The sequence below is a fragment of the Anolis carolinensis genome, chromosome 5 (assembly GCF_035594765.1).
Source record: "Anolis carolinensis isolate JA03-04 chromosome 5, rAnoCar3.1.pri, whole genome shotgun sequence".
Taxonomy (NCBI): Eukaryota; Metazoa; Chordata; class Lepidosauria; order Squamata; family Dactyloidae; genus Anolis; species Anolis carolinensis.
In genome coordinates this window covers 154435678-154461092 of record NC_085845.1, presented here as the reverse complement: position 1 = coordinate 154461092, position 25415 = coordinate 154435678, and the positions used below count along the sequence as shown (strand labels likewise).

Below are 25415 nucleotides of genomic sequence, written 5' to 3'. Positions count from 1 at the left end.
AACTGATTGACTCTAAGTTTGTTTCTTTTTGTTAGGAAAATACTGTTCTGAAATTCTGTATGGAAATAAATCTGAAATCATTTTAAAGGAATGTTACCAGTAAAATGTGTGTTTCATTCAGACCATAAGCGAAGTCATAAGCATCAACATCAACCCAGGCAACAGCAGGTATTTTTCCTCATGCTTTATAATACAACTCTAATCACCCTTAAGAAAATCACTTTGGGGTTTACTTCTGAATAATTTAGATTAAGATATTAACCTTAGACAGATCAGGCTTTCAGAGATTAGTATCTCTTACTTAGTTTTGGTATCATTAAATCTTGATTATGAATATAATAAAATACTTTTCCAGTATCTTTTAGTACAAAATAAAACAATTCTTTGATCACATACTTCGATTATGCTTAGAGAAAAATAAAATTTAGGCCAGAAGAAGAACACTTCTACCAAATTAAAAACTCTGGTCAATGTGTGCCATGCAGTGTGGATCACAGTTTTATTTAAAAGGAGCTTAACAACTGTCTATTTGCAGAAACAAGTTTGGAATAACAATGACTAAGTATTGATTTTAGCTGTTTTATTATGTTTTAAGTACAATGCTCAAATTCACAGCCTTTCCATTTGCTTTCAGAATTACTTGCACTGATGCTTTAACACAAGGGGCTATCGCTGGGATTGATTCATCTTAGCTAATTTTTTAAAAAGATGTTCAACATTCTGTTGTTCTTTTTGTTGATGAAAATATTGACAACAAAACTATAAAAAAGAGCTTAGAAAATATTAGCACAGCACTCTATCAATCAGTTTACACTTTAATACAAAATAGGAGATGGGAGGAGAGATTGATGCCTAAATGATTTTTTCATATTTCTTATTTACTTTAAATCAGTTAGCTGGGACAGATCTTCCATCAAAATAGCCTTGATGAATTTGTTGCTCATCATTTTTGGTGAGTCTTGGAAAACTGTTGTTTAATTCTTATGCAATAGCATTCTAAAGTTGTACTGTGCAATTGGGTAGTATTTCCTGATCATAGTAAGAATTACAGAATAATTCCAGATATATCGATGGCTTGTGCTCAAAGAAGTGTTTGTATTTGTGAAATCAAGATCTACATATGCAGTAAGAAATCACAAGTTATAGTAGAAATTCACTATGGAGTAGTAGCTGATCTGTTATAGTGTAGATCAGCTCATTAGACACGTATATTGATACCATGAATCCCACACATTCCCAAAAGACTGGCACCTGTCACCTCCTTCATATGGAATTTGTGGAACATCTTTCCTCTAGTCCCTGTGCTTTTTTTCTCTTCATACATTTAATATTCTTCTAGGAAAGTCCAGAAATAACGCCTATAGGAAACTGCAAAATGTATCCGTGCACAACATCCAATGTTTATCCCATGATACTTTATTAATATGTTCATATTCAGGTAGTTGACAGTAACCTTTCAATCATTTGGACATATGAAACATCTGAGCCTCAGCCTAAGATAAACAATGGAGTGGAGCAATTCAACTAGAGTAAGGAAGAAATTGGAACATTACTGCCAATTAAAATAGTACACACTTTAAGAGACAAAATATAAGCAGATAGACACTTTCATGAAAGCTATGTCTTTTTCTCATCATCATCATTAAGAATAATTTAACAATTTTTGAGAAGTTCTCAATTAAAAAGACAATAGAAAGATAAGGTACAATATTCTGAGGAGAGCGAAGAGGCAGGCTGAAATGTAATCACAGTGAATAATAAGTTTGTGCATTTCAGCTGAACCTTGATCTGTTTCTGCTGACTGAAATTAGGGAAACCCCCGGATATGTTTTCACACACCTCTTGAAAATGGGCGGGTAATTGAATAGCCATTTTTGGTCCACACCCAAAAAATGCAGTTAGATCTGCCTTCCAAAATATGACCATCTGGAGTGAGCAACCCATAAAACTGGATTATTCTCAAAATTAGGTTTTTTCACCCAAGGGGAGCCTGGGGAGATTTGTCACAGGGGAGGTTTGTCACAGGTGGCTAAGGCCTACACTCTAGAAATTTTTGAAGGATTTATTCATAATTAGTTTATAGGTCAAACAAAGTAGAAGTCATTTCATCCAACTTCATGAGTCTGGTCTCATTATTTCAGGGTTAGTCTAAAGGCAGTCCTAAGCAAATAAACCTCTAGAATCAAGTTGGACAAACCCTTTTATCACCCCAGCGCTCGGCGGCCAGATTAATTACAGGGGCGAGCTACAGGGAGAGATCTACTCCCCTGTTCAAAGAGCTCCACTGGCTGCCGTTCACCTTCCGGTCCCAATTCAAGGTGAATACCATCATTTATAAGGCCCTAAACGGTTTGGGACCCACCTACCTTCGTGACCGTATCTCCTATTATAAACCTATTCGATCCCTCCGCTCATCCGGGGAGGCCCTTCTTTCGCCACTGCCTCTATCCCAGGCCCGTCTAGTGGGAACGAGAGAGAGGGCCTTTTCTGCTGTGGCCCCCCGACTGTGGAATTCATTGCCCTCTGAGATCAGGCAAGCCCCCACCTTATTGGCTTTTAAGAAAGATCTAAAAACGTGGCTTTTTCGATGTGCCTTCGGGGAGTAAATGTTATATACCTCTTGATTACTCCCCTGGGATTCTATCCTTTGGACTGTTTGGACTGTTCCGTCTTATACCCCTGTTCTCTTTATTTATATGCCTCTCTCTCCCGAGTTTTTAATTAAATGTTCATGTGGCCCGCCCTGTCTGCTCTGATTTGCGTTGTAATGTATATGATTATTTTTGTACTATTATATTGTGTTATGATATATTGTTTTATTTTGTTATATTGTATCGTGTCTGGGCATGGCCCCATGTAAGCCGCCCCGAGTCCCCATTGGGGAGATGGTGGCGGGTTATAAATAAAGTTTTATTATTATTATTATATTATATTATTTTTTAGCTAGCGAACCATGTACCCATATTTATTTGAGCATAATATGCAATTGATTGTAATGCACACCTCAAATTTGAGGGTGCGCAGTGCAAAAAAAAGATTTGTTGAATGTAATACGTGGCTTCTCCTTGTCTTTCGGCTGTTCTGTTGCCCTTGAAGTGGCCAACAGGCAAAGGGGAAGCCGTGCCCCTCTATGATGATGATGATGATGATGATGATGATGATGATGATGATGAATAATAATCAGGGCTGTAGCTGGGGGGGGGGGTTAGGGGTTCAACCCCCCCCCCCAAATTTACAGGTTAAAAAAACCCCTGGTTTACTCATGAATTTTAATTGGTTAACCAACTCCCCATGCTAAGTCTATGAGACACAAAAAAAAAATAAGAGTCCCTCCAGAACTACAAGCACTATCTCAAGCAAATATTGACAGGCCTGTAGCGGGGGGGGGGGGGGAGGTTCAACCCCCCTCAAAATTTTCAAACCCCCCCCCCTCAAATTTTCTGACTATGGCCCTGATAATAATAATAATGATAATAATAATAATAATAATAATAATAATAATAATAATAATAATAATAATAATAATGTTATCTGTCTCTCCTTGTGGCTCGAGATGGGGTACCACATTGTTAAAGATACCAAATACTATAAAATACATATAACATGATACACAGAGTTAAAATGCAGATTATAATTTACAGATAAGTGCAGATTAAAATTTACAAGCTAACACTGACTGGATAGGCCTGCTGGAAGAGATGAATCTTCTGAGTCTTAACTTCTGATAGCTGATTTAGCTGTCAAATCTCTTCCAACGGGTCATTGCACAATCTTGAGGAGGCCGATGAAAAGGTCCTCTGGGTGATAATCACAAGCTGGGATCCGGCAGGCTGGAGTAGACCAGTTGGAAAGCTGTGCCCCTCCATCAGGCTGTGGCTGCTAAATTTGCCAGTCTTGTCTTAATGGAGGGGCTCAGTTTACATGCACGATTCTAATGTGCCATTGAATATAATGAGCACATCAGTTTTCTCTATGTAATTTAGCCAAAAAAGTGAGCATAAGATTAAAGTAAATATGGTACTTTTTGATAGAAACATATATAGTTTCTGCTAGTCATGATACCAACAGGACATAATGAGATAGCCCTCAGATAACCAAAAATGGAATTACTTCCAAACTCAAATCAGGTCATTGCAAATGTCTCCTCCCATTTGTCTCTTTTACTTTGTCATTTTCATTCTTCCAAGGAAGGGCACCTGTGTTCATCAGTCAGTGAAGTAAAACAGCTTGTTCATCAGTCAGTGAAGTAAAACAGCTCCACCCGGGGCCGTGGTGGAGGCTCCTTCCTTGGAGGCTTTTAAGCAGAGGCTGGATGGCCATCTGTCGGGGGTGCTTTGAATGCGATTTCCTGCTTCTTAGCAGGGGGTTGGACTAGATGGCCCATGTGGTCTCTTCCAACTCTACTATTCTATGATTCTATGATTCTATGTTGCCCCCTTCTTTTATAAGTCTTTATAAATGTAAATTATTTTACTTCTAACTATGGGCTTTAAACCTTTCATTTCAGGTCTGAAATTTCTCTTGACCTTAGGCCCATTTTCATGTAATTGCCATTAAGAAACCATCCTTTCAAATCGGGTGCACAGTCCTCAAAATAATATATCCATCAGCTGTTGATGCAGAAGAATTTGTATCAACCCATATTTTCTCAGTCATATCTCATTTAGTTATCATTATTTTGAGCAAAATGCATAAAAAGTAATTTATCATTCTAGAGGTTATAGAGCAAAATAGAGCAACATGCCACTGAAAGTGTTTTAATAAATTAAACCAACTCATTCTACACCCTCTCCTAAGCAAACTGGTGGATTTACATCATGTTTAATGTGCTGCACATCATTTCCACTAATGCTACTGAGGTATGTGAAAACTGCGGAAATGTTTCTGGGTCACTAACAAATTACTGCATTTTGCTGATCAGTGTAATGGGGAGTGGATATAAGACAAGCACTTATCCAACTTTCAAGTTACTATCATTCCCCAAACCATGTCAAAAAGCTTTAAAGCATTGCCTGCCACTATGTTTTTTATATCTTGCATAAAGTGAAAGAAAAGTGGTATTTACAAATGTATTAACCCAGGGTTTTATAATACTTTTAAAAATATCATTATTCCATTTACTTCTGTTTTTAACAAGTTGATTCTTTTTTTAAAAGGTTGTTGTTGTTGTTGTTGTTGTTGTTGTTGTTGTTGTGTGTCTTCCACCCATTTGCAACTGATGGTGACCCTAAGGAGGACCTATCATGGAGTTTTCTTAGCAAATTTGTTCAGGGGGTGCTTGCCCTTGCCTTCTTTTGAGATTAAGAGATTATGATTTACACAAGGTTACCCAATGGTTTTCCATTACTGAGCAGGGTTTTGAATCCTGGTCTCCAGAGTCCTAGTTCAATACTCAAATCACTATGCCACAGTGTATCCTATTAGAATTAGAAATTTTATTATCCATTATATAAGATGTCTTGCTATCTAAGGTGAATAAAAAAATGATTCCACCTGCAAACTTGGACAGATTGGCATTTAAACCTTATTTCAACACTGATAGTCTCTACTTCATTTGAGATTGGCAAATATCCTTCTGAGTCACAGGGTAGCTCTTTCTCCAACAGCTTTCAGCTCCTTACAGCCTTCTAACATTCAAACTGCTGCATATCAACTATCCAGTTCATTTGTTACATTTATATTAATTGCAATTATACTCTACATATACATATATATACTCTGTCTATATGTTTTTTTCTGAAAATAAATTCAACCTAACATACAGAGTTCTCCTCCTTTCCACTGTATCTTTGAACCTAAGGGATATTAATGAAACTAGACAAACAAACAGGATAAAAGTATTGCATTTTATATTGATGATTAATAAGGAATAGTCAGTTATCTGGAAAAAGAAAGAAGGCAGCATTATTTTTTAAAGATATCCGTATAAATAGTTATGAGTAATCTGACTATCCAAGAAAGAGATTTTCACATTGTTGCCATTTACAAGAAGCCCACAGAATGTCTAGTTTAAATTGCTGACCAAATCCTATTCCTACCATAAATTGATTGCATTGAACAGAATGATCAAATATGAAATTGTTACCAGTTTTCAATTAATGGCAACTCTTCCACATTAGTTGAAAAAAAACACAAATGCATAATTCTCTATAGTACTAACATTTTACATTATTTTCATTTTTGGTGTGTGTGTGTGCATACTGAAATTCCTAAGTAAAAAATTAATACAATGACCTATCCCAATTAAAATAAATTAGTACATTTCTGCTCCCAGTTACTAATTTAGTAGACTAAACTATCACTCCATCCTTTTCAGTCATAGATGGACTCAGTTGCTAGACATTTGTGCAGAATTTGTTCCTACCATTTATTTTGTGTCTTCCATTTTTACAGGAGCATGAAATGGGAAGCCCCCTCCCTGCATCAAAATCTGCTCAGCACAAAAGCCTGCTTTTGTCTGCAGCCAAACTTGCCTCCTTGCCTTGGAAAGAGAGATCATGTGTGATGGGGAGTGCTGGCAGGCTTGGAGCGCACTTGCAGCTGAGCTCTGTGCCTGCCTGCACACCCCGCCACAGGCAGGCTCGGAGCTTGGTTGCAGGCGTGCTCCAGGCCTGCCCAACCTGCATGCCCCGGAGAGTTTGTGTGTGGTGGGGTGTCCAGCCAGTCCCAGAGCATGGCTGCAGCTGAGCGCCTCTGACACTAGACTAAGAGGTGATTGGCTGCAGGCACTAGCAGGTGTGCACGTTTTCTGGGTCTGCCGCCACACCACACACCACACACACACATGAGTGACGTGGCAGCAAGACCGGAAAGCATGTTCAGCTGGCAGTGCCTGCAGCCAAGCAACTCTTACTCTAGAGTAGAAACATCAGGTGCCAGGTAAGAAGAATGGAAGCTTCCTTAATATGTGCAGGGAAGGGGAGCCAGTGGGTGGGAAGCCCCCCCAAACCGAAAACAAATATATATCCTCCCAATTTCAGGAGGATCCCAAAAAACAGATTGGGGCCCCCAACGAAAGCTGGGGCACAAAATGGGTCAAGATTTTCCCCAAAAGCACAAGTCTATCAGTTACTTACAGTCTAAAGGTGAGTGTTATAAAATTCACAGATTTAATTAATATGGTCTTGGGGTGACAGATATGCCCTGCGTCCCCGCTGTTTTGCCACGGAGGCTGGCAAAATGGCACCGGGGGGTGGGGATCATCTGTTTTATGAGGTCATAGGAATCTCTAGGACCTCCAGAATAACTATATGGCCAACATCTAGTTATGCAGCTTTTTAAAATGAGAACCACATCAGGGAAAAAAAATACCCTAGCAAATGTAATTTAATACTGCAAACATAAATCTATACAGAGATTTGAAGCCAGAATCTTAACAACGAAGCACTCAAAGACATCTCTTTATCAGCAGTGTTATCACCAAATTCCTGATTTTTAAATACACATTTTGAAATACACATGTATGCACACTCAATATTTTTGACTGAACTTAGAAAATTTGAAATTTCTAAAATATTCTGGTTAAAAAGAAACTCAAATTCTCAACCCCATCTCATCCATTTGCCTCTAATTTTTGGAGTGATTTTTACACTACAACCTATTTTTATTGGTTGGAATGCAAATCGGTAAACAAGATTCTCTTTGTGTGTGTATCTTTATCCTTTCGTTTCTTTCTTTCTCTCTCTCTCTCTCTCTCTGCTTCAGTGGAAATGCTGCTCAAATATAGTCCTGATTGCCACTAGGCACACAGTACAATATCACCCGTAAAGGCAGGGGCCCAGACATTTTAGAAAAAAAATAATGAGATGGGAAAAATCAAAGAAATGGAGCTATACTGCTTAGAATCCCGAGTTTTAATCCCCTAATATATATATGCCAATATGAAAGACATAAAATCTTATTGATTTAATAGCTCTTCCGTGCTAGGCTTGGATTAATTACATCAATTATTTCTATACTTTGGGTGCTAAAGCCATATCTTCAATTTCCACACTATCATTACTCAGTGATCATAGTTTCAATGAACCAAATTAGCATGATAGATTTGCACTAAGCCATAGAATGAATTATTGGGCACCAAAAATTCCTTTTAAAAACAAACTCATTTTGTGAAAGCTGTGACAAGTTGAATAATCATTAATAATAATTGTGGGAAGGGGTTACTTTTGTTTATCTTCTGATTTACAGTAACATGATGGGGGATTTTTAAAATCTGTACTCAAGATTCAGGGGTTTATGAACTCATGACACATTGCACTCTGGATCTTAAATAGCTTGTAAAATTTGTAATGTTCATCTAGATACCCGAAAAACATATAATCCTAACATTCTCATTACATTCATGAAGCTCCCTTTCAACATATTCATCTAGATACAATGAATTTTATAGAGATGTTAAAGTGTTGATAGGATTGGGGGGCATGTGGAATATTGCCCTAGCAAACCACAACATACTTTAAAATTATTTACAGTTGGTTTCATATCAGCTTTTTTCTTTGGTAATGCTTTGGTTTCATTTCTCTATCCAACAGATGTTTATTTTATTTTATTTTTATTTATATATGTTTGGTGCAATTTTTTTATATTTTTGATTTTTTTATCTATGAAATTTATTGTATATATTTCATGTTCAAATATTTTTGACTTTGTTGTCCCTGCCTCAAGCCATCAGGAGAAGTGGGTAATAAATAAAAATTATTTTATTATGACACAGCAAACAAGATAGATATGCTGGATTTCTTATCACAAAATCACAAGTCGAACACTTCCCAAGTGTCTAGGACTGTGTGATGTATTTTCGGATGATGCGTGCAGATCCCAGCAGGCTGGCCTTTTGCAGTTGGCAGATCGTAATTTTGTCAATGTCTATTGTTTCCAAATGCCAGCTGAGATCTTTTGGCACGGCACCCAATGTGCCCATCACCACCGGGACCACCTGTACTGGTTTCTGCCAGAGTCTTTATTATTATTATTATTATTATTATTATTATTATTATTATTATTATTATTATTCTTTACTTAATTTATTTAATCCCACTTTTCTCCCAGCACAGGATCCAAATGAATCATGAACACAATTCAAAGTAAGAACAGAAAACACTGTTCTCGCATGGAACAAGCTTTACAGCAGCAGCACATGATTTCCCAAGTAGCACAATAATGACATTAACCCAACAATGTAAGTTTTACTATATTTTGGAAGGAAGCCAGAGTAAGATGTTCACTACTAACATTTTTACCCCCTTGTTTGAAATCAGAACATATATAAAAATGTCCCTGAAAATATAAATTAAGTCCTATTAAAGCATTTCTTTGCTCTACACAAATGCATTTTTTTAAATTACTGGCACCATGAAGGTCTTTGGTAGATCAATTTCTACTATTATCTCTATACAAGGGTTGCTCTTCAAGGTCTCCAATGTTCTGGTAATAGAGACCAGTATTAAATATGAATATGAACAGTAATAAACATAAATTTTAATGAAGAGAATTTATGGTGATATATATTCATTTCTCTTTATGATACAGGAACACAAATACATTATGACCCATGTATCTGTGGAAATGAATTCCTGGACTTTGCATGGATATGCAAAAACACAGATAATAGTAAACTCTATTGAAATGAAGGACTTTTGGCCCAAGAATACCCATAACATCATATAAAAGGATTTAGGAAATGCCTAGACAGGCCATATTTTGTTGGGCGTAGATAAATGAAATCACAGATACTGATCCTGTGGATGTGTGGGTCATATTGTATTTATGGTTACAGTTGTCATTTCTTCTGAAGGCAATATTACTAATCTAAGTCTTTTTTTCAGTTTTTTATTTAAATTATTGAAAATTTTTGAATTTTACATATTCAGTACTTAAAACTTATACATTCTTTAACAAATTTGCAATACAGAGTTATGTATATCATAGCTCCTATGGTATTTTCACTCTCTAACTATATTACATACTCATATTATTTACCTTTTGTTACCCTTCACCTCCGGTGCTCCATGCAGTCATGCCGGCCACATGACCTTGGAGGTGTCTACTGACAACGCCGGCTCTTCGGCTTAGAAATGGAGATGAGCACCAACCCCCAGAGTCAGACATGACTGGACTTAATGTCAGGGGAAACCTTTACCCTTTACCTTACCCTTCACCTAGTGCTATCCCTTCACCCCAGACCAGCCAATTACAATATTTATTTCCAAAATTCCATTGTTTTTTTTATGGGTGTTTCCCCCTTTCCTTCTACGTATACAAACTCTATAAATTTTCCCCATATCTTCCCAAAATCATCCTTTTTTTAATGAACCTCTTTTAATTTTAATATTACATGTCAATTTATCATTTATCGCAATATCCCAAATCTCCTTATACCATTCTTCCAATAGGCACTCCTCCCTCCCTTTCCATTTTTTGGCTATTAACAATCTTGCTGCTGTTACCAAGTTGGCGATTAGTTCCTTTAACTCTTTTGATACTTGAATATTATCCATAAATGACAACAGTGCTATTTCAGGCGTTCCTATTATTTCTGTTTTGGTGATTCCCTTTATTTCTTTAAAAACATTCTCCCAAAATTTTTGAACATATTTACAGGACCACCACATATGTATATATGTACCGATTTCCTGACAGCCCCTCCAGCACTGCTTAGAGTATTTGTTACTAATTTGATTTAATCTAATTGATGTGAGGTACCATCTCCAAACCACTTTATAATAATTCTCTTTTATTCTTATAGACATGTTTTTTAATATACACGTATATATATGTGTATAGTATATATAATATACACATTAATATTCCACGTTTCTTTCCAGATTTGAGGGTGTATTTCCTTATTGCAATCTAACTCCCACATTTCTCTAAGGAGATCCTGCTCCTGCTCTTTATCTATTAGCAATTTGTAAATATCACTTGTTATACCTTTAGTTCTTTCTTTTTCTTCCCTTCCCCCCTTTGATTAATCATCTTCTCAAATTTTGTAAGTTCTCTATCTCTCTTATGTTTCTTTTTTATTTCCCTTGCCCATCTTTCCAATTGTAGAACTTTATACCACCCAATACTCCCTGACTAATCTAAGTCTTAACCATATAAATATAATCTACATGTACAGTCTTTCTCCTTTTCTCTTACCAAATGCTCCTCCAGAGAACTATCACTCTAAATGTCTTCTTCTAAAACCCCTATCCTTCCTGCTTCTTCCCAGTTCTTTCTCAAATCATCCCAAGAGCACCATCATCACTACCATCCACATGCAAATTCACTGTTCACCAAATATTCTACACCTGGACCTTGATCTTCAGACATCTATTAGATGACACTCCAATACACTCCAAAACCAGCACTTTGAATTGGGCTTGGTAGCATATCGACAGCCAGTGGAGCTGATTTAACAGGGAGCGTACTACTCCCATGTTAAGCCAGCTCCACTGGCTGCCGATATGCTACTGAGCCCAATTCAAAGTGCTGGTTTTGGCCTACAGAGCCCTAAACAGTTCTGGTCCAACTTACCTGTCCGAATGTATCTCCCCCTACGAGCCTATGAGAACTTTAAAATCATCTGGGGAGGCCCTGCTCTCGAGACAGGGCCTTCTCAGTGGTGGCTCCTTGGCTGTGGAACTCTCTCCCCAGCGACATCCGGCAGGCTCCATCTCTTCTGGGGTTCAGAAAGAAATTGAACACCTGGCTATGCACTCAAGCGTTTAAAGAATAAGTCTTTACTGGCTTCGACTTGGTCTGGAATAAGGTTTTGTACAAGGTCTGGTGGATGAATGGCATAAGCACTTTGCACTATTTTGTATATTGTATATTATAACTGTTTTAACTGTTTTAATGATTATTTTATTGTACTATGGTGTATCGGCATAAATTGCCAGTCTGTAAACCACCCTGAGTCTCCTCGGGTGAGAAGGGCGGGGTAGAAATGATAGAAACAAATAAATAATAAATAAATATATAGATGAAAACTACAATAAACCAATATGAAACCTTATGGACATGTTATCCTGGTTTTATTAAAATTGGTTGGATTTTTCATGAAAGAAGGAAGCCTAACATTGTATTCCAATTTATTTTGGCCAATTTTTATCATAGGCTATGACGTGGAAACTTGAATTAAGCTCCTATTGAACCACAACACTGACAGGTAAATTCTGGGTAAATCATTATAATAATAGTCTAACAATTATTTCATATTACTACAATGTAAGTATGATGTGATATGAGGAAACTAATAGACTCAAATGATGTGGTCCTTCATGAAAAGAAAGGTAGTGATGATTTGGGGGGGGGGGGTACGTTACTTCATCAATAAAACATGAACTCTCTTTATTGACCTAGCATGCTTCACTGAAACTTAGCTGGGAGATGATTGTGAGCCAGCCTGGACTCAGGCCCTCCCAGCCAAATACTATGTCAGTGAGTAGGTGAGGGAAAGTGTGGTGGTGGAAGCTGTGGTCTATAAAGACCCTCTTAACCTGATCAGGGAGCCCTGGTGGCAAAGTGTGATAAATCACTGAGCTGCTGAACTTTTGCTTCTGGGTGACTTCAACATACCACTGGAGGCCAGTTTATGTCAGGTGCAGCTTGGGAGTTCATGGTATTCATGACAAACATGGGCCTGTCTCTACTGGTTTCTGGACCTATCCATAGTGCCATAGACCTTTGATTTGGTCTGAGCAAGATGATGGCATTGGTATTGTGGAGGTAATAATCACGGTTCCTTTGTCATGGACTTATCACTATCTGGTCAAGTTTAGATTTACTGGGGCTCCAAACCTCTGCAGGGGCAGAGGACCCATTAGGATGATCTGCCCTAGGAAACTTATGGATCCCTATGGATTTCTGAAGTCTCTTGGGGACTTTCCTGCCTCCTCACTAGGTAATTCTGTCAAAGCTCTGGTGAGCCTCTGGAATCGGGAGGTAACCAGAATGGTTGACACAATTACTCCTGAATGTCTCCTTTCACAAAGCAAAGCCAAGTCAGCTCCCTGGTTTTCTAGAGAGCTGGCGTTGATGAAGCAAGTGAAATAGAGAATAGAGCTATGTTGGTGGAAAACTCGCAGCAAATCTGACTGAGCATGGTGTAGAGATTATTTAAGAGCCTATTTTACAGCAATGAAAAACAACAACATTGCATCTGCAAAGAACCACCCAGCTGAGCTGTTCTAAGTGGTCAGAGGTCTGTTACACCCTGTCCCTTGGGTAGGGGACCCTGACCACTCAACAATGGATTCAGTTTCTTTTAAAACAAGATGCACATTAGTCTTTGCAAGAATCATACCTCCAGGAGGCTTGCTATGTTTTGATTCTATTGTATTTAGGGGGCTGCATAAGATTTTCATGACCCGTGTGCAGCCCACAGAACCTCTGCTCCTAATATACAGAGTTGCTACATGGGTAATTCAGTGGTTATGTTTATGCGTATTTTACTGTGGTTGTGCACGTTCGTAGGATGATGTACAGGCAGTCCTGAGTTACAAACATTTTACTTACAAGTGATTTATAGTTAAAAATAGGGCCGAGGTGAGAGAAATCTACCCCTCAAAAGCAAAATTCACTCCTGAAAGAGTTATCATGTGGAAAAGATGTCTCTACTGAAGCTTTATCACCAAACTTTTTTCCACAACAAGCCACATTTTCAAAATCCAATTATCACAGGGACAGAAAGTGATAATTTGATAATTTGGCTGGGTATATTTACCTGTTATGACTTACAAACATATTCAACTTAAGAACAAACCTACAAAACCTATCTTGTTTGTAACTTGGAGACTGAGTGTACATGGTTAGACCCTGAATCCTAACCAAATGTGGGGAAAGCTAACATTATCTCTTTGAGTGTGATTTATCTCTGCATCTCTGCATCTTACTATGCTGAAACACAAACACTCAGTTTTCACTGCTGATCTTTCTTAACTGCAACCCTGAATAGCTGCTGAATTCCAAGACCCTTCAGGGATAAAGACAGAAACTAGAATCTCAAAAAAGAGGAGATAAAATTATATAAAATGTTCCATGTAAATGTAACTTTCAAGGAAATTGTTACTTCAGGCTCTTCTATCATTATCCCATTTTACCAAGATGTGGCAAGAATTGTAGAGCTGAGTGGTTTTATATTATATTTGATGATACTCTGTGTGTGCAACTTTGGATAAAATGAACTTGCTGGGTTTGAGTCACTACAAGGACACATGCCATGTTTTAATTGTTTTCTATGATACACCAAAATGGGTGTGTTGAAAAATACTTTGGACAGCTTAGTTGTAGAAAACAAATGGCAATTTTGCTTGCAGAGACAAATCTGGCAAGTAAAGCAATATACAGTATTTCGCAACAGATGTCCCCAAGGTTGTTTTATACACAAACAAGTGTCTGTTCTATTTCATGCCAATTTTCTTCTTTCTGTTTTTTCCTGTTACAAGCACATATTTGGAGCAGAAAACAACAGGGAGAGATTTTTCTTTCACTTTTGACTTTTGAGAAATCTTTGTCAGGAATCATGAAGCTGGCAAACAAACAACAGTATTAAGATAAAAAGAAGTACTCTTAGTTTTATTTAGTTTTATTTTGGCAGTTTTGGATAGTCCACCTTGAAAGCCAGCAGTTAGATCAGGAGAAGGAGGTCCATCCAGCATCTACGTAAGGTACAAGGAGGATATTTTTTTAAAACTCGCCACCACTAATGAGCAAGACTGTGGCAAAGATTTGCAAGAGGGGTCCTGCTTCTGATAATCATATTATGGTTTGCCACTTATGTGTGATGATGTCCAAAATCTTACTTATTTATAAGCTTTTGTTTCTGACCTTCACATCACTCTCCCCCATTACCTAGACGTGGTAGAAGGAAACCTTTTATCCCACTCAATAGAGACAGTTTCCAGGTTGCAAACATCAGACTTACACATGACTCACAGGTACAAACAGGGGTGAGACAACAGGAGGGGAGAGGAAATCTACCCCTAGGAAAGGAAAATCACCCCTAGAAGAGTTATCATGGGAAAAGGGTGTCTCCACTGAAGCTTTATCACCAATCCTTTCTTCCACGACAGCACAAAATTTTCAAAATCTAATTGCCACAGGGACAAAAAAGTGTGGTGAAATGTACCTGTATAAAAATTATATAAAAACTTATATAAAAATTCAACTTACAAACCTACAGAACCTATCGTGTTCATAACCCAGGGACTATCTGTAATATATTCTACACAGTCTTTAAAAAAAAGGCTTGGGTGGATTATCTTCTCATTACTTGCCTTTCTCTATGTCATTCTATGAATGACATAGAAAATAATGGTACACAATGCAGATCTTGTCTTGTAAGCTGCCTAGATAATAGACCCATATATATAGGGAGCTCGTAAATGAAAAAGATAGATATCAGTGTAATCAATAAAGATGAATTCTGTTTATTCAGCTAGTTTATCATACAAAACAAATGCACTCATTCTAGAAACTCGCTAATCATAAAAATACAGTCGGCCGCCTATGTATTACACAAGGGTTCCATTCTACAGCCATAATAGAATTTTCATGTAAAATCTGAAACCATTTTTCTCAGGTAGAAATTTCACTCATTACTTTTTCCCTATATATGCTACTGAAAGTTGAAAATACTGCATATAGTCAAAATATCCCCCTCCCTTGCTGACCTTCTGTTCTGTAGCAAGGCAAGCAGCTGAGGGGAAGATTCATGCTTTGCGTGCAGGCTGCCTTAGCTTTATCAGGTGCCAGTTTTGTGTCCTTCCTCTCCCAAGAGAAGCACAACCATGCTTCTGTTGCTTCCCTTGGCAGAGGAAGGAGTTTGGGAAGTGTAGCTGGGTGTTCCACCAGATCTGGCATTTGGGAAGAAGGCTGTGTTTTGGAGCAACCTGATCCTCTGCTGCCCTCACCTGCATTGATGGAGTGGCTTTTCATGTAAAACTGAAACCGTGTAACATGAACTCATGCAATGCTTCAGTCTACTGAATTTCAGAAGCCAACCGCATTGCACACAGGATGGAGATAGGTATGTGGGGTCACATATTTGAACAACATAAATGAAATATGAAGCAACATCTGTATTGCAGAGTAACGTGCATAAGAGCAGAACATCATATGAGCACTTTAGTGTTAAAATGTTTACAACAGGAAGTATTACATGCTTGTGGAGGAAACATTAATCTGCTTTCTGATATGCTAGAAGCCAAAAATTGACTATACATATATACTGTAGTTTCACAATTGTGAAACTATTTTTTTTCAGTCTTACCATCTTGTAAAGTTCTTTATCTGCTTCAAAGTATAATAACATTTTCAAAGAAGTGTAATTCTAAAGTTTCTTAACATTAAAAGCATTAGTTTGATATTTACCAAATAGCTCATATTATGCAGTATTGGACTTGACATCATTGTAGTCAAGTGAAGCAATGTCTACAGGAGTAAGCAAGAAAACATTTTAAATGAATTTAAGTAGAAGTAGTAGTAGAGTTTGGCCATCTTTACAGGTGTAAAATCAGGATTTAATAATGCTTGTAATTGTTTTTAGATACGAAACATATAAGAAAGCGAAAAAGACAGAAAAGTAGATTAGGTGTGAATTAATCAGCTGCCTTGAGAGTTTGATGTGTTGCATTTTCCTGTTAACATTTAACAAGAAGTAGGAGATGAAATGTCATTAGGGTTAATGTGGAATTATTTGATTTAAAACCCTGGTGCATTGCAGAATGAAAAGAGGAATTCTGCCCTTGCAAACAATCACACAAACAAAGAACCGTTAAACAACTAATATAAAGAAAACTTTTCTTTGTCAGAGGAGATTGACAGACTTGATACTATTACTTAGTTACAGATAGAAAGGTTTCTGCTGAGAAAATCCCCTTTCTTTGAGTGGAAATGGAATGGTAAATTGCATACTGGATCATGCTACTTACCTGAAACTAAAATAAAGAAATGTTGAAGATAAAAATAAACTAGTTGGATAATCAATACTTGTAGATCCAAGAAAACTTCTGAAGAAATGTATGGAGACAAGAGTGCTCTCATGTATCAACTTTAATGTCAGACTTTCAAAATTTAGTTTAGACTAGCTCTGTTCCCAGGAATGACACACTCCAGGGAATTAGTCAAAGCATTTGTCTTAACTATAAATAAATCATTTCCCTTTTGTCTTATTCTAAGGATGAAATGAAGGGGAAAGTGAGAGGGAAAAAATAGACTCCTCTGTATTGTTTGTGTTCCTACAGATTGACAAATAGGCAAGAGTCCTTCAGAATTCATGTTTCATCAAAGCGAAATAGAATCATGTACTAGCCTTTCATTATGATCTGCCTGGCAAATAGAAATTCAAACAAGCAAAAGGGAAAGAAGTGTATCATTTCACTGTTGTGGCCCCTATTCATGGTAACTTGGCTGCTTTTAGCTTAGGGGATGATTTTAAATAAGGGTTTTGGGCTTAGAGTGGAGAGCCCCAGTAATTTCATTTGTTCAGGCTACATGTTTTCCTACCAATGATACAAAACTTTTCCCAACAAAGGAAGCATCTTTCCTACTCAAATACAATAATACCTTGACATGCAAGTTTAATTCGTTCTATGACCAAGCTCGTAACTCAATTTGCTTGTATGTCAAAGCAAATTTCCCCTTTGAGGTGCATTAAAATGCTATTAATTCATTCCAGAGCTCAGTCACAGAACAAATTAAGCCCATTTATCAAGGCTCTGCAGGATTCAGGGGCTTTAGCCAGTCCTACCTTCCTTCCTACCTCCCTCCTTGAGTGGCTTCTCTCAATCTTCCCACCACCATCTGCCCTTCAGATGTAAAGTCAGAGAGAAAGGAGGCCTCCAGTCACCCATGCCAAGACATTTCTTCCTCCCTCCCTGAATGGCTCCTTCTTGGACTCCCTGCCGCCATCTGTCCTTCAGAGACAGAGAGAAAGGAGGCCTCCAGTCACCCATGCCAAGACCCCTCCGTCCCTCCCTCCCTTCCTCCCTTCCTTCCTCCCTCCTTCCCTGTGAGCTTGGCTTGCCTTTGGGGCTGTCTCCAGCTCAACCTGCCATCGCGTAGGCTCACCTCAAGCTCCCTTGCCCATCTTCTATGGCCTGGCCCAGGCCCAAGTGATGGCAGAGTCCCTCAGCGGGTGGATGGAGAAGTCGATGCTCTGGCCATTCTCTCTCCACCTCAATCTCCCAGTGCGGCCACCATCTCAGAAGGGGCTCATCACCTGGATCTGTTTTGCATGTCAAATAAAAAAACCAGACAAGCAATGGCTCATAACTAAAAAAGCTTGCAACTTGGGATGCTCGTAAGTCATGGTTCCACTTTATAGGAGTACTTTAAAATCTTCTCAAATCTAAGTACAAAGAATGATTTAACTGAGGAAGATTCATTTTCCACATCCTACTCAAGAAAATGAGATCACTGTGATCCTACTTTCATCCACCTACCAGCCAAAATCATTAAATGAGTTTACTTAACATTGAAAAAATATTGTAGCAAAAATACTAATGCCATCAGTAAGAGGGATTCTCTGTCATCCAGTAATAATAGGCACAGTCTCTTATAAAGTAACTAAAACTGCTTATTTTTTGGTAGAAAATAGAATTATTATTTTACCTTTTGTTTTGCCTTTTGTTGATGCTTCTATGTCCATTTGTTCTTTTTTTTGTGGGGTATTATAGTGATTTCTTGAGTATACTAGAAGTCTTCCAAAATATTTTTAAGAGTGAATGTAATTTATTATGATTTTAAAAATAATTTTGTCTGGTTTTTTTAAAAAAAATATATATAGTTGTATAATATTATAGTTTAGAAGTGCCATTTCACTTGTCTACTGATCCAATGTGAAATCACTATAACAAGACAAGGACATTGGAAGACAAATTTCATTTTTGTTGTTATGATATGTCTCCATTTTTTTAAAAAAACTGCTGGGGTGGATATTCAAAGTTGCAACTGGTGCTGGGAGCTGCCTGGAAATAATCCATGACAAGGGGAAAAGGCACAGAACTCATCAAGAAATAACTCAACATCAAGCAACTTCTCTGCAGATTTGACTCATCTGGAGAAGCACTCTGAAAGGCAGATGTTATTAAGTGCCTTCAGGTCAACTTTAAATTATGGGTTCCCTATCAGGAGGGCTTCTTGGCAAGAAGAGGCTTGTCATTGCTTTTTTTTTGTGTAGGTATGAGGGAGTATTACTTATGACAAACCTATAATTATTGCAGCAACACTGGCTGCCTGTTTGTTTGTGAGTTCAATTCAAAGTGTTGATTTTGACCTATAGATATCTATACAGCTCAGGCCCAAGTTTTTTAAAGGTATGTACCTGTGAGAGTAGTGAGACAAGTAGTGAGAGAAGGGCCTCCCCAGTAGATTTCAAAATTCAGGCATGTTCAAATGGTAAAATATACCTTTGAGCACGGCACTCCATGCAGTCATGCTGGCCACAAGACCTTGGAGGTGTCTACGGACAACGCCGGCTCTTCAGCTTAGAAATGGAGATGAGCACCAACCTCCAGAGTTGGTCACAACTGGACTTAACGTCAAGGGAAAACCTTTACCTTTACCTTACGGTGAGCTAGAGAGAAGGGCATCTAAACAGAACATGGGAGAGGTTCTTCTTGTTCGCTGCCCCAGTTTTTGGAACTCCCCCCATGCTTTGGAGAGGTTAGAGTGGCACCCTCCCTAATCTCTTTCTGAAGACAGAAGACAACCTCTGTATTCCAACAGACCTTTGAGAAATTACTGCACAAGACTTTAATATCTGTTATTTTTTTTTACTAGTTTCAATTTGTCAATCAGTAGACTCTCAATTAACCAAAACTCAAATAACTGGGTAGGGAATGATAGTCAATTTTATGGGATGGGAGTTGAAAGAGGGAAGCTATTTTCCATATTTTCACTGGTTATCCCCCCCTTTTCCCATATCATAAGTGATGGTTGTTTTGATGTCGGGGACATGGATGGGGGAAACAACAGGAAAACAGGGGGAAATAGTTAAACTCCTTCAACCCCTTCCCTACCCCATAAAATGAACCATCCTTCTCTCTCTAGCACCCCCTTGTGGTCTCCGCTCGAATAATGGAGTAGTACCACATTTTTATTGCTTTATTTATTTATTTCGTGTCAGAAGCATTGCATAAATAAACAAATATACAGCTGATAAAATAGAGGGAACACAAGTGGTTAAATTATTTTAGACCAAAAATGGGCAACAGTGCCCACATTGTCTGTAGTTTTAAACAGTTCTTCCTCTGTGCATGAGGAAGGGCATTGTGGGGAGGCATACAGATGCTAAGTTGTTTGTTCTGCTCCACTCCCACACAAAGTGGAGGATTCTTCTAGGTAGTGCCATTCTCCAGGTTGTCTTTTGATCTGCCAACTTCACTTCTGAGACTTTTCAGGGACTTCCAAGTTACTGATTCTTGGTTTGCCCCTGGATGCAGACCCTCATAGGGGGCCATCCAGTTGGAATTGCCTGATTTTTTTTCTGCCCACAGGGGTATTTTTTGCTGTTGCTGGAATCACATTAAGAGGAGTGGTGGTTCTCATGAAACTTTTCCTTGATTCAAGTCTACTGGGAGGAGGCTGATAGCCATACAGTGAGTGGCTTTCACAGTGTTCACCCTTATTTTTCTCACAATTGGCAGCAACTTCCCATCACATAGCGCGCAGTGGGGAGGCAATGCCAGTTAGCTTATAGAGTCTATCAACAGGTGTAGATTTGAGGCATCCTGTGATTATTCTACATGTTTTGTTCAGTGCTATAGTCACCTGCTTTGCATGGGCAGATTTATGCCAGACGGGGCAGGCATACTCAGCAGTTGAGTAAGACAAGGCCAGGGCTGATGTTCTTATTAATTTTGGGTCTGCAACCCATGCGCTACCAGTTAAGTTTCCACAGGATGTTATGGTGTGCAGCTATTTTGTGCTTGGTGTTCATACAGTGTTTCCTAAATGTTAGTGTTTGATCTAAGGTGACACTGATATTTAGCATGGGAACAGTGTTCGAGCTCTTGGCCTTCCCAGGTAACTTTCAATTTCCTGTTGGCTTCACGGTTACGTAGGTGGAAAGCACACCCATGTGTCTTGGCAGGGTTAGGCTTCTGGTGATTATCTTTGTAGTAGATGGAGAGATCTTTTAGAGCATTAGGAAGTTTGTTTTCAACTGTTTCAAAGTCTTTTTCAAAGTCTGTTTTTAAGTTTTCACAGAAAGAGCCTCCTCGAAGACTGAGTAAATACAGTTGTGCATCTCTTGGGCAATGTTTCGTGTAAACAGCTAATTTCTCCAACCCAAAACCATTGCTTTACAACATCTTTTATTTCTGGCTAAAATAATAATGCTTTGGGACTATCATTACATATTATTAAAGATAATTAGCCTAACTTTCTTTGAAGAAACTTTATATTACAATGTCACCACAAAAACAACATTGGGTTGAATTTAAGTATGAATTTAAGCTTAAACTAAACTAACCCTATCCATGATTTTATATCAACATATCCCCTCATTTAAATACAACAAAAAAATTCTAACTGACAAATACTGCTATAAAAATATTGTTAGCAGCTTGTAAATTCAGACATAAGTTTTCTATGTAATCTACATTTTCTTTGAAGTGCTTTGAAATAACAGCTAGTACACTGAGACAATACAGTAAAACTCTATCTTTGCTCTTTACTGCAATTGACATGGTGTTTCACAATAACCAACAATGAAGATAAGAAAAGAGATGATTAGGCAGTAACAAATTTGATATAATACTGACAAAAGAGATTTGTTGTTCTGAATGAGCTATTATAATTCCTTATCTTGTAGTTAATGGATGGCTAATGTAAGCTAAAAACCTCATCTCATCGTGCAAATATTAATGGGCCATAACCAGCCCAAACCAATAATCATAAGGACACAATTAAACAGCAAGCAGCAGAAGATATAATCTGTAGACAATCAGAAGAAAATAAGATGAGTCAAAGTTATTTGATTATTGCTGGAATCCCACTGATTCCATAAATGCCTGTCATATTCCTCTTCATATAGTATCGATTTGCATTGAACCGTGACTGGCAGTTTCTAGAAGCTGGGTGCAATGGTAGTTTAGTTCTGAAACAGATTACACATACAGTCTAAAGGAATTTATCTTCACTAAGGCTGGTATGGTTGTGATTGTTGTTACTTTTGTTCCTATGAATTCATTTGTACCTTTCCTTTTCCTCAGTACTCAGGGCAGCTTACAAAAGTTAAAATGCACATAATGAAAACAATTTGAAATTATAAAGTTAAAATAAAACACACATTCAAAATAATCATCAAAATGTAATTAAATAATCTATAGAAAGGAAAGGCATTAAAAACCTTCACATCCATTATGATCTGCAAAACAGCACATCTCTTACAGTCAATTCCTAAAAAAGCTATCATTATCTTGAGGGGACTTGCTGCTCTGCTTCTGTATCTCTTGCTTCTTTTGCAGGTCTGATCCCAATCATTCTTACTGCAACTGGGGACCTGTTCCAGTAGCATAGCTGGTAAATCACCAGCAGTAATAAGATCTACTAACCGAAACATGGCCAGTTCGAAGCCCAGTCCGGGTGAGCACCCAACCGTCAAGCCCAGCTTACTGTTTACCTAAGCAGTTCAAAAACAACTTCTTGCTATAAGTGGAGAAATTAGGTACCGCAAATCGTGGGGGAGGTATTTTATGACACCATAAAGAACAAGACCAGAATGCGGTGACCAAAAGGGAGTTGGTTGGAGGAAGCCCTGGTGGCTCTTTGTCATAGAGAATGGAGCAAGAGCACCCTTCTGTGACTGAATTTGAGCTCAATCTCCAAGGCACCAAAAAAACTGGACTTCAAGACAACTTACCTCATTCTGTCTGTCTGTCTGTTCTGCTCTGTTCTGTCTGTCCAAATAGCATTGAATGTTTGCCATGTATGTGTACTGTGAACTGCCCTGAGTCCTCTTGGGGAGATAGGGAAGAATATAAATAACTTGTTGTTGTTGTTGTTGTTGTTGTTGTTGTTGTTGTTGTTGTTGTTATTCCAGGCCAGAATTTGCTGAGCACCTGATTTTTTTCAGGACATAAACTGGGTTTATATCTTTAAACAGGGTGTAAGCTCAGAGGAAGTGGAATGACAAAAAGATAAACACAATAAATCACAAGAGTTTGCACTTGCTGTGTGAAGTCTTCTCTTTTTGGAATGGAGATTCATGGTTACAATGCATCTCTAGATTGGGAGAAAGCTATTTTGTCCAACAGTCACCAAGAGGATTTTAATCACAGTTTGTGAATTGTTAACAATGTAACAATGGAGTTAGTTCTTATGTGAATCAGTGATCTTATTCCCAATTTGTAAAACTCAACCTGTAATTTGAACATAAACATTGCATGGAATTTGTCACAGCCTTCTTTATGTAAGAGAGAGCAAAGTCCTGATTGTTTGTTTCTTTCCAGAAAGAAAAAATATTTTTAAGAAACATAACTAAAAATTTGATTAATGAGTTAATGAGTAGCACTTGAAAGCTAGCTCCCTCCTTTTTTCTGGTTGCCAAGGCAGCATAAGATGGGAAAAAAGATTTATCTTTGGTCTATAGATACCTAGCAGCACAAATTACTGTTATTATGAAAAAAGAAAAATCCTACAGTACCTTAAAGACTAACAAATTTATTATGGCACAAGCTTTTGTGGAATATGGTCCACACTTCGTCAGATGTGTATTCCATTAAAATATTATAATAAATGTCCTAAAAGCTTCTGCAACAATGCATTTATTATCTTTTAAAATGCCACATGTCATTTTGTTATCATCAAGAAATCACTTACTTTTTTGCCCAGATGATATCTCTGTATCAGGTCCAAAGTGATGCTCCATTTTAAGGTAAACCAAATTATTAATGCAGGATGAGATCTCTTGAATGAACCTGGCAAGTCAACATTGATTCAGTTCTCTTTTGATAGGGGGCAACTTGTTACCAAACTCACAGAAACAGTTACAGTTATCCAATCCTAAATCTCAGGGCTTGGCTTCTGTCCTCTGAGTATCAGAACAAGGGGAGGGATCTCAGAGCAAAGTATTTTCTTTTAAAACAAATAATACTTAAAAAAAAACCTGTGTGCTGCTGGATTTCATTGTTGCAGGCTGATTTCAAGAAGCTGCTGAAGATTCTGTGAGAAATACAGCCTGTGGATATATTGTCCAAAACCTTGGGGTCTGTTTCCCAGCATGATGGCAAAAGAAGGATGCCCGGGGGGGGGGGGGGGGGCAAAATCTGACATTGCCCAGTTACAGACATTGACATTTTAAAAATTTTGAAATTTTGAAATTTTGACATGTGAAAGAATAGACATTGCTGTAATTGATACAAATAATGATCCACAATTTTATTGGTTCACAGTACAGAAATAATAATTGCTCTGAATAGTAGAAATTATGAGCCACAGTCTTATTGGTTTAAAATGTATGGTGGGAAACATAATAAAGCTCTTTATTGTAAGAATTATTGAGTCTGTTTTCTGTATCCACACCACCCCTTTCTACCTATGAGAACTCATTAACAGAGGAAGTGATTGTTTCAGGGAAAACAATTTGTCAGTGGATATTAGGGCTGGGAAGGGGAAGACTCCTAGATTAAATAATAGTCCAAGGGTGAGGCTGAAGTGGAAATTCTGGTATCTTGAGCCCATTATGTGGAGATGGGGGAAAAGGAGAAGTTGGCAGGTGTTTTCCTGCTTCTAGGGCCAAGCAGATAACTTAGAGCTCATTTACCTGAACCTTCTTTTTTGGTGGGTCCCAATTTCAGATAACAGGTACATGTCCATTTTGTTGCTCATCAAAGCCCACCAGTTCCCAAATTTGGTATCACTTCATATAATTCTTCCATCACTAGAAGACTGTTTCACAGCAATATATTTGACAACTAGGGTGTAGATCACTAATGAATGACCAAAGGATGCAAAGTTTAAAAAGCACCAAGCTACAGTTATGGTAATAGAATAGAACAACCATGGGATATTCTTGCTGGAGACCCAGGAGACAATGACCTCATCAAAACTGCCATATAATGCAGTGTCGACTCATACAATGCAGTTCAATGCTGTTAAATTCCATTGTATGAGTTTACATTGACCATATAATGTAGTTTCAAACTGCATTATATGGCAGTGTAGATGGGGCCAATGTCTGCTCTTTTCTCCTGACTACAGAACTGTAGCTGTACATTTTCTGTTCTATTTCTATTCTATATGAATGCTTTGTACAGATCAATGGTGTTTTCCAAGTTCCATTTATAGGTGAGTGGAACAAATTTGATTCTATTATTACAAAAAGAAAAGAAACTCTTAACAAATTACAAATCTTTCTTGAACAATAATTATAATAATTTGTTGTAAGCTGGAAATGTTTGCAAGAAAATTGGTATACTCTTAGA

The 25415-nt window shown here is 37.8% G+C and overlaps 1 long non-coding RNA gene across 1 annotated transcript in view; it reads left to right on the top strand.

Annotated features, from left to right (window-relative positions):
* LOC134299537 (uncharacterized) overlaps positions 1 to 23158 on the top strand; it is a 31103-nt gene extending 7945 nt beyond the window's left edge. Inside the window, exons 2-6 of the long non-coding RNA XR_010006756.1 lie at positions 36 to 168; positions 893 to 952; positions 9049 to 9178; positions 12100 to 12151; positions 22458 to 23158. This is a non-coding gene — a long non-coding RNA (uncharacterized LOC134299537). The remainder of the gene's footprint in view (positions 1 to 35; positions 169 to 892; positions 953 to 9048; positions 9179 to 12099; positions 12152 to 22457) is intronic.
* Positions 23159 to 25415: the final 2257 nt, after the last annotated feature.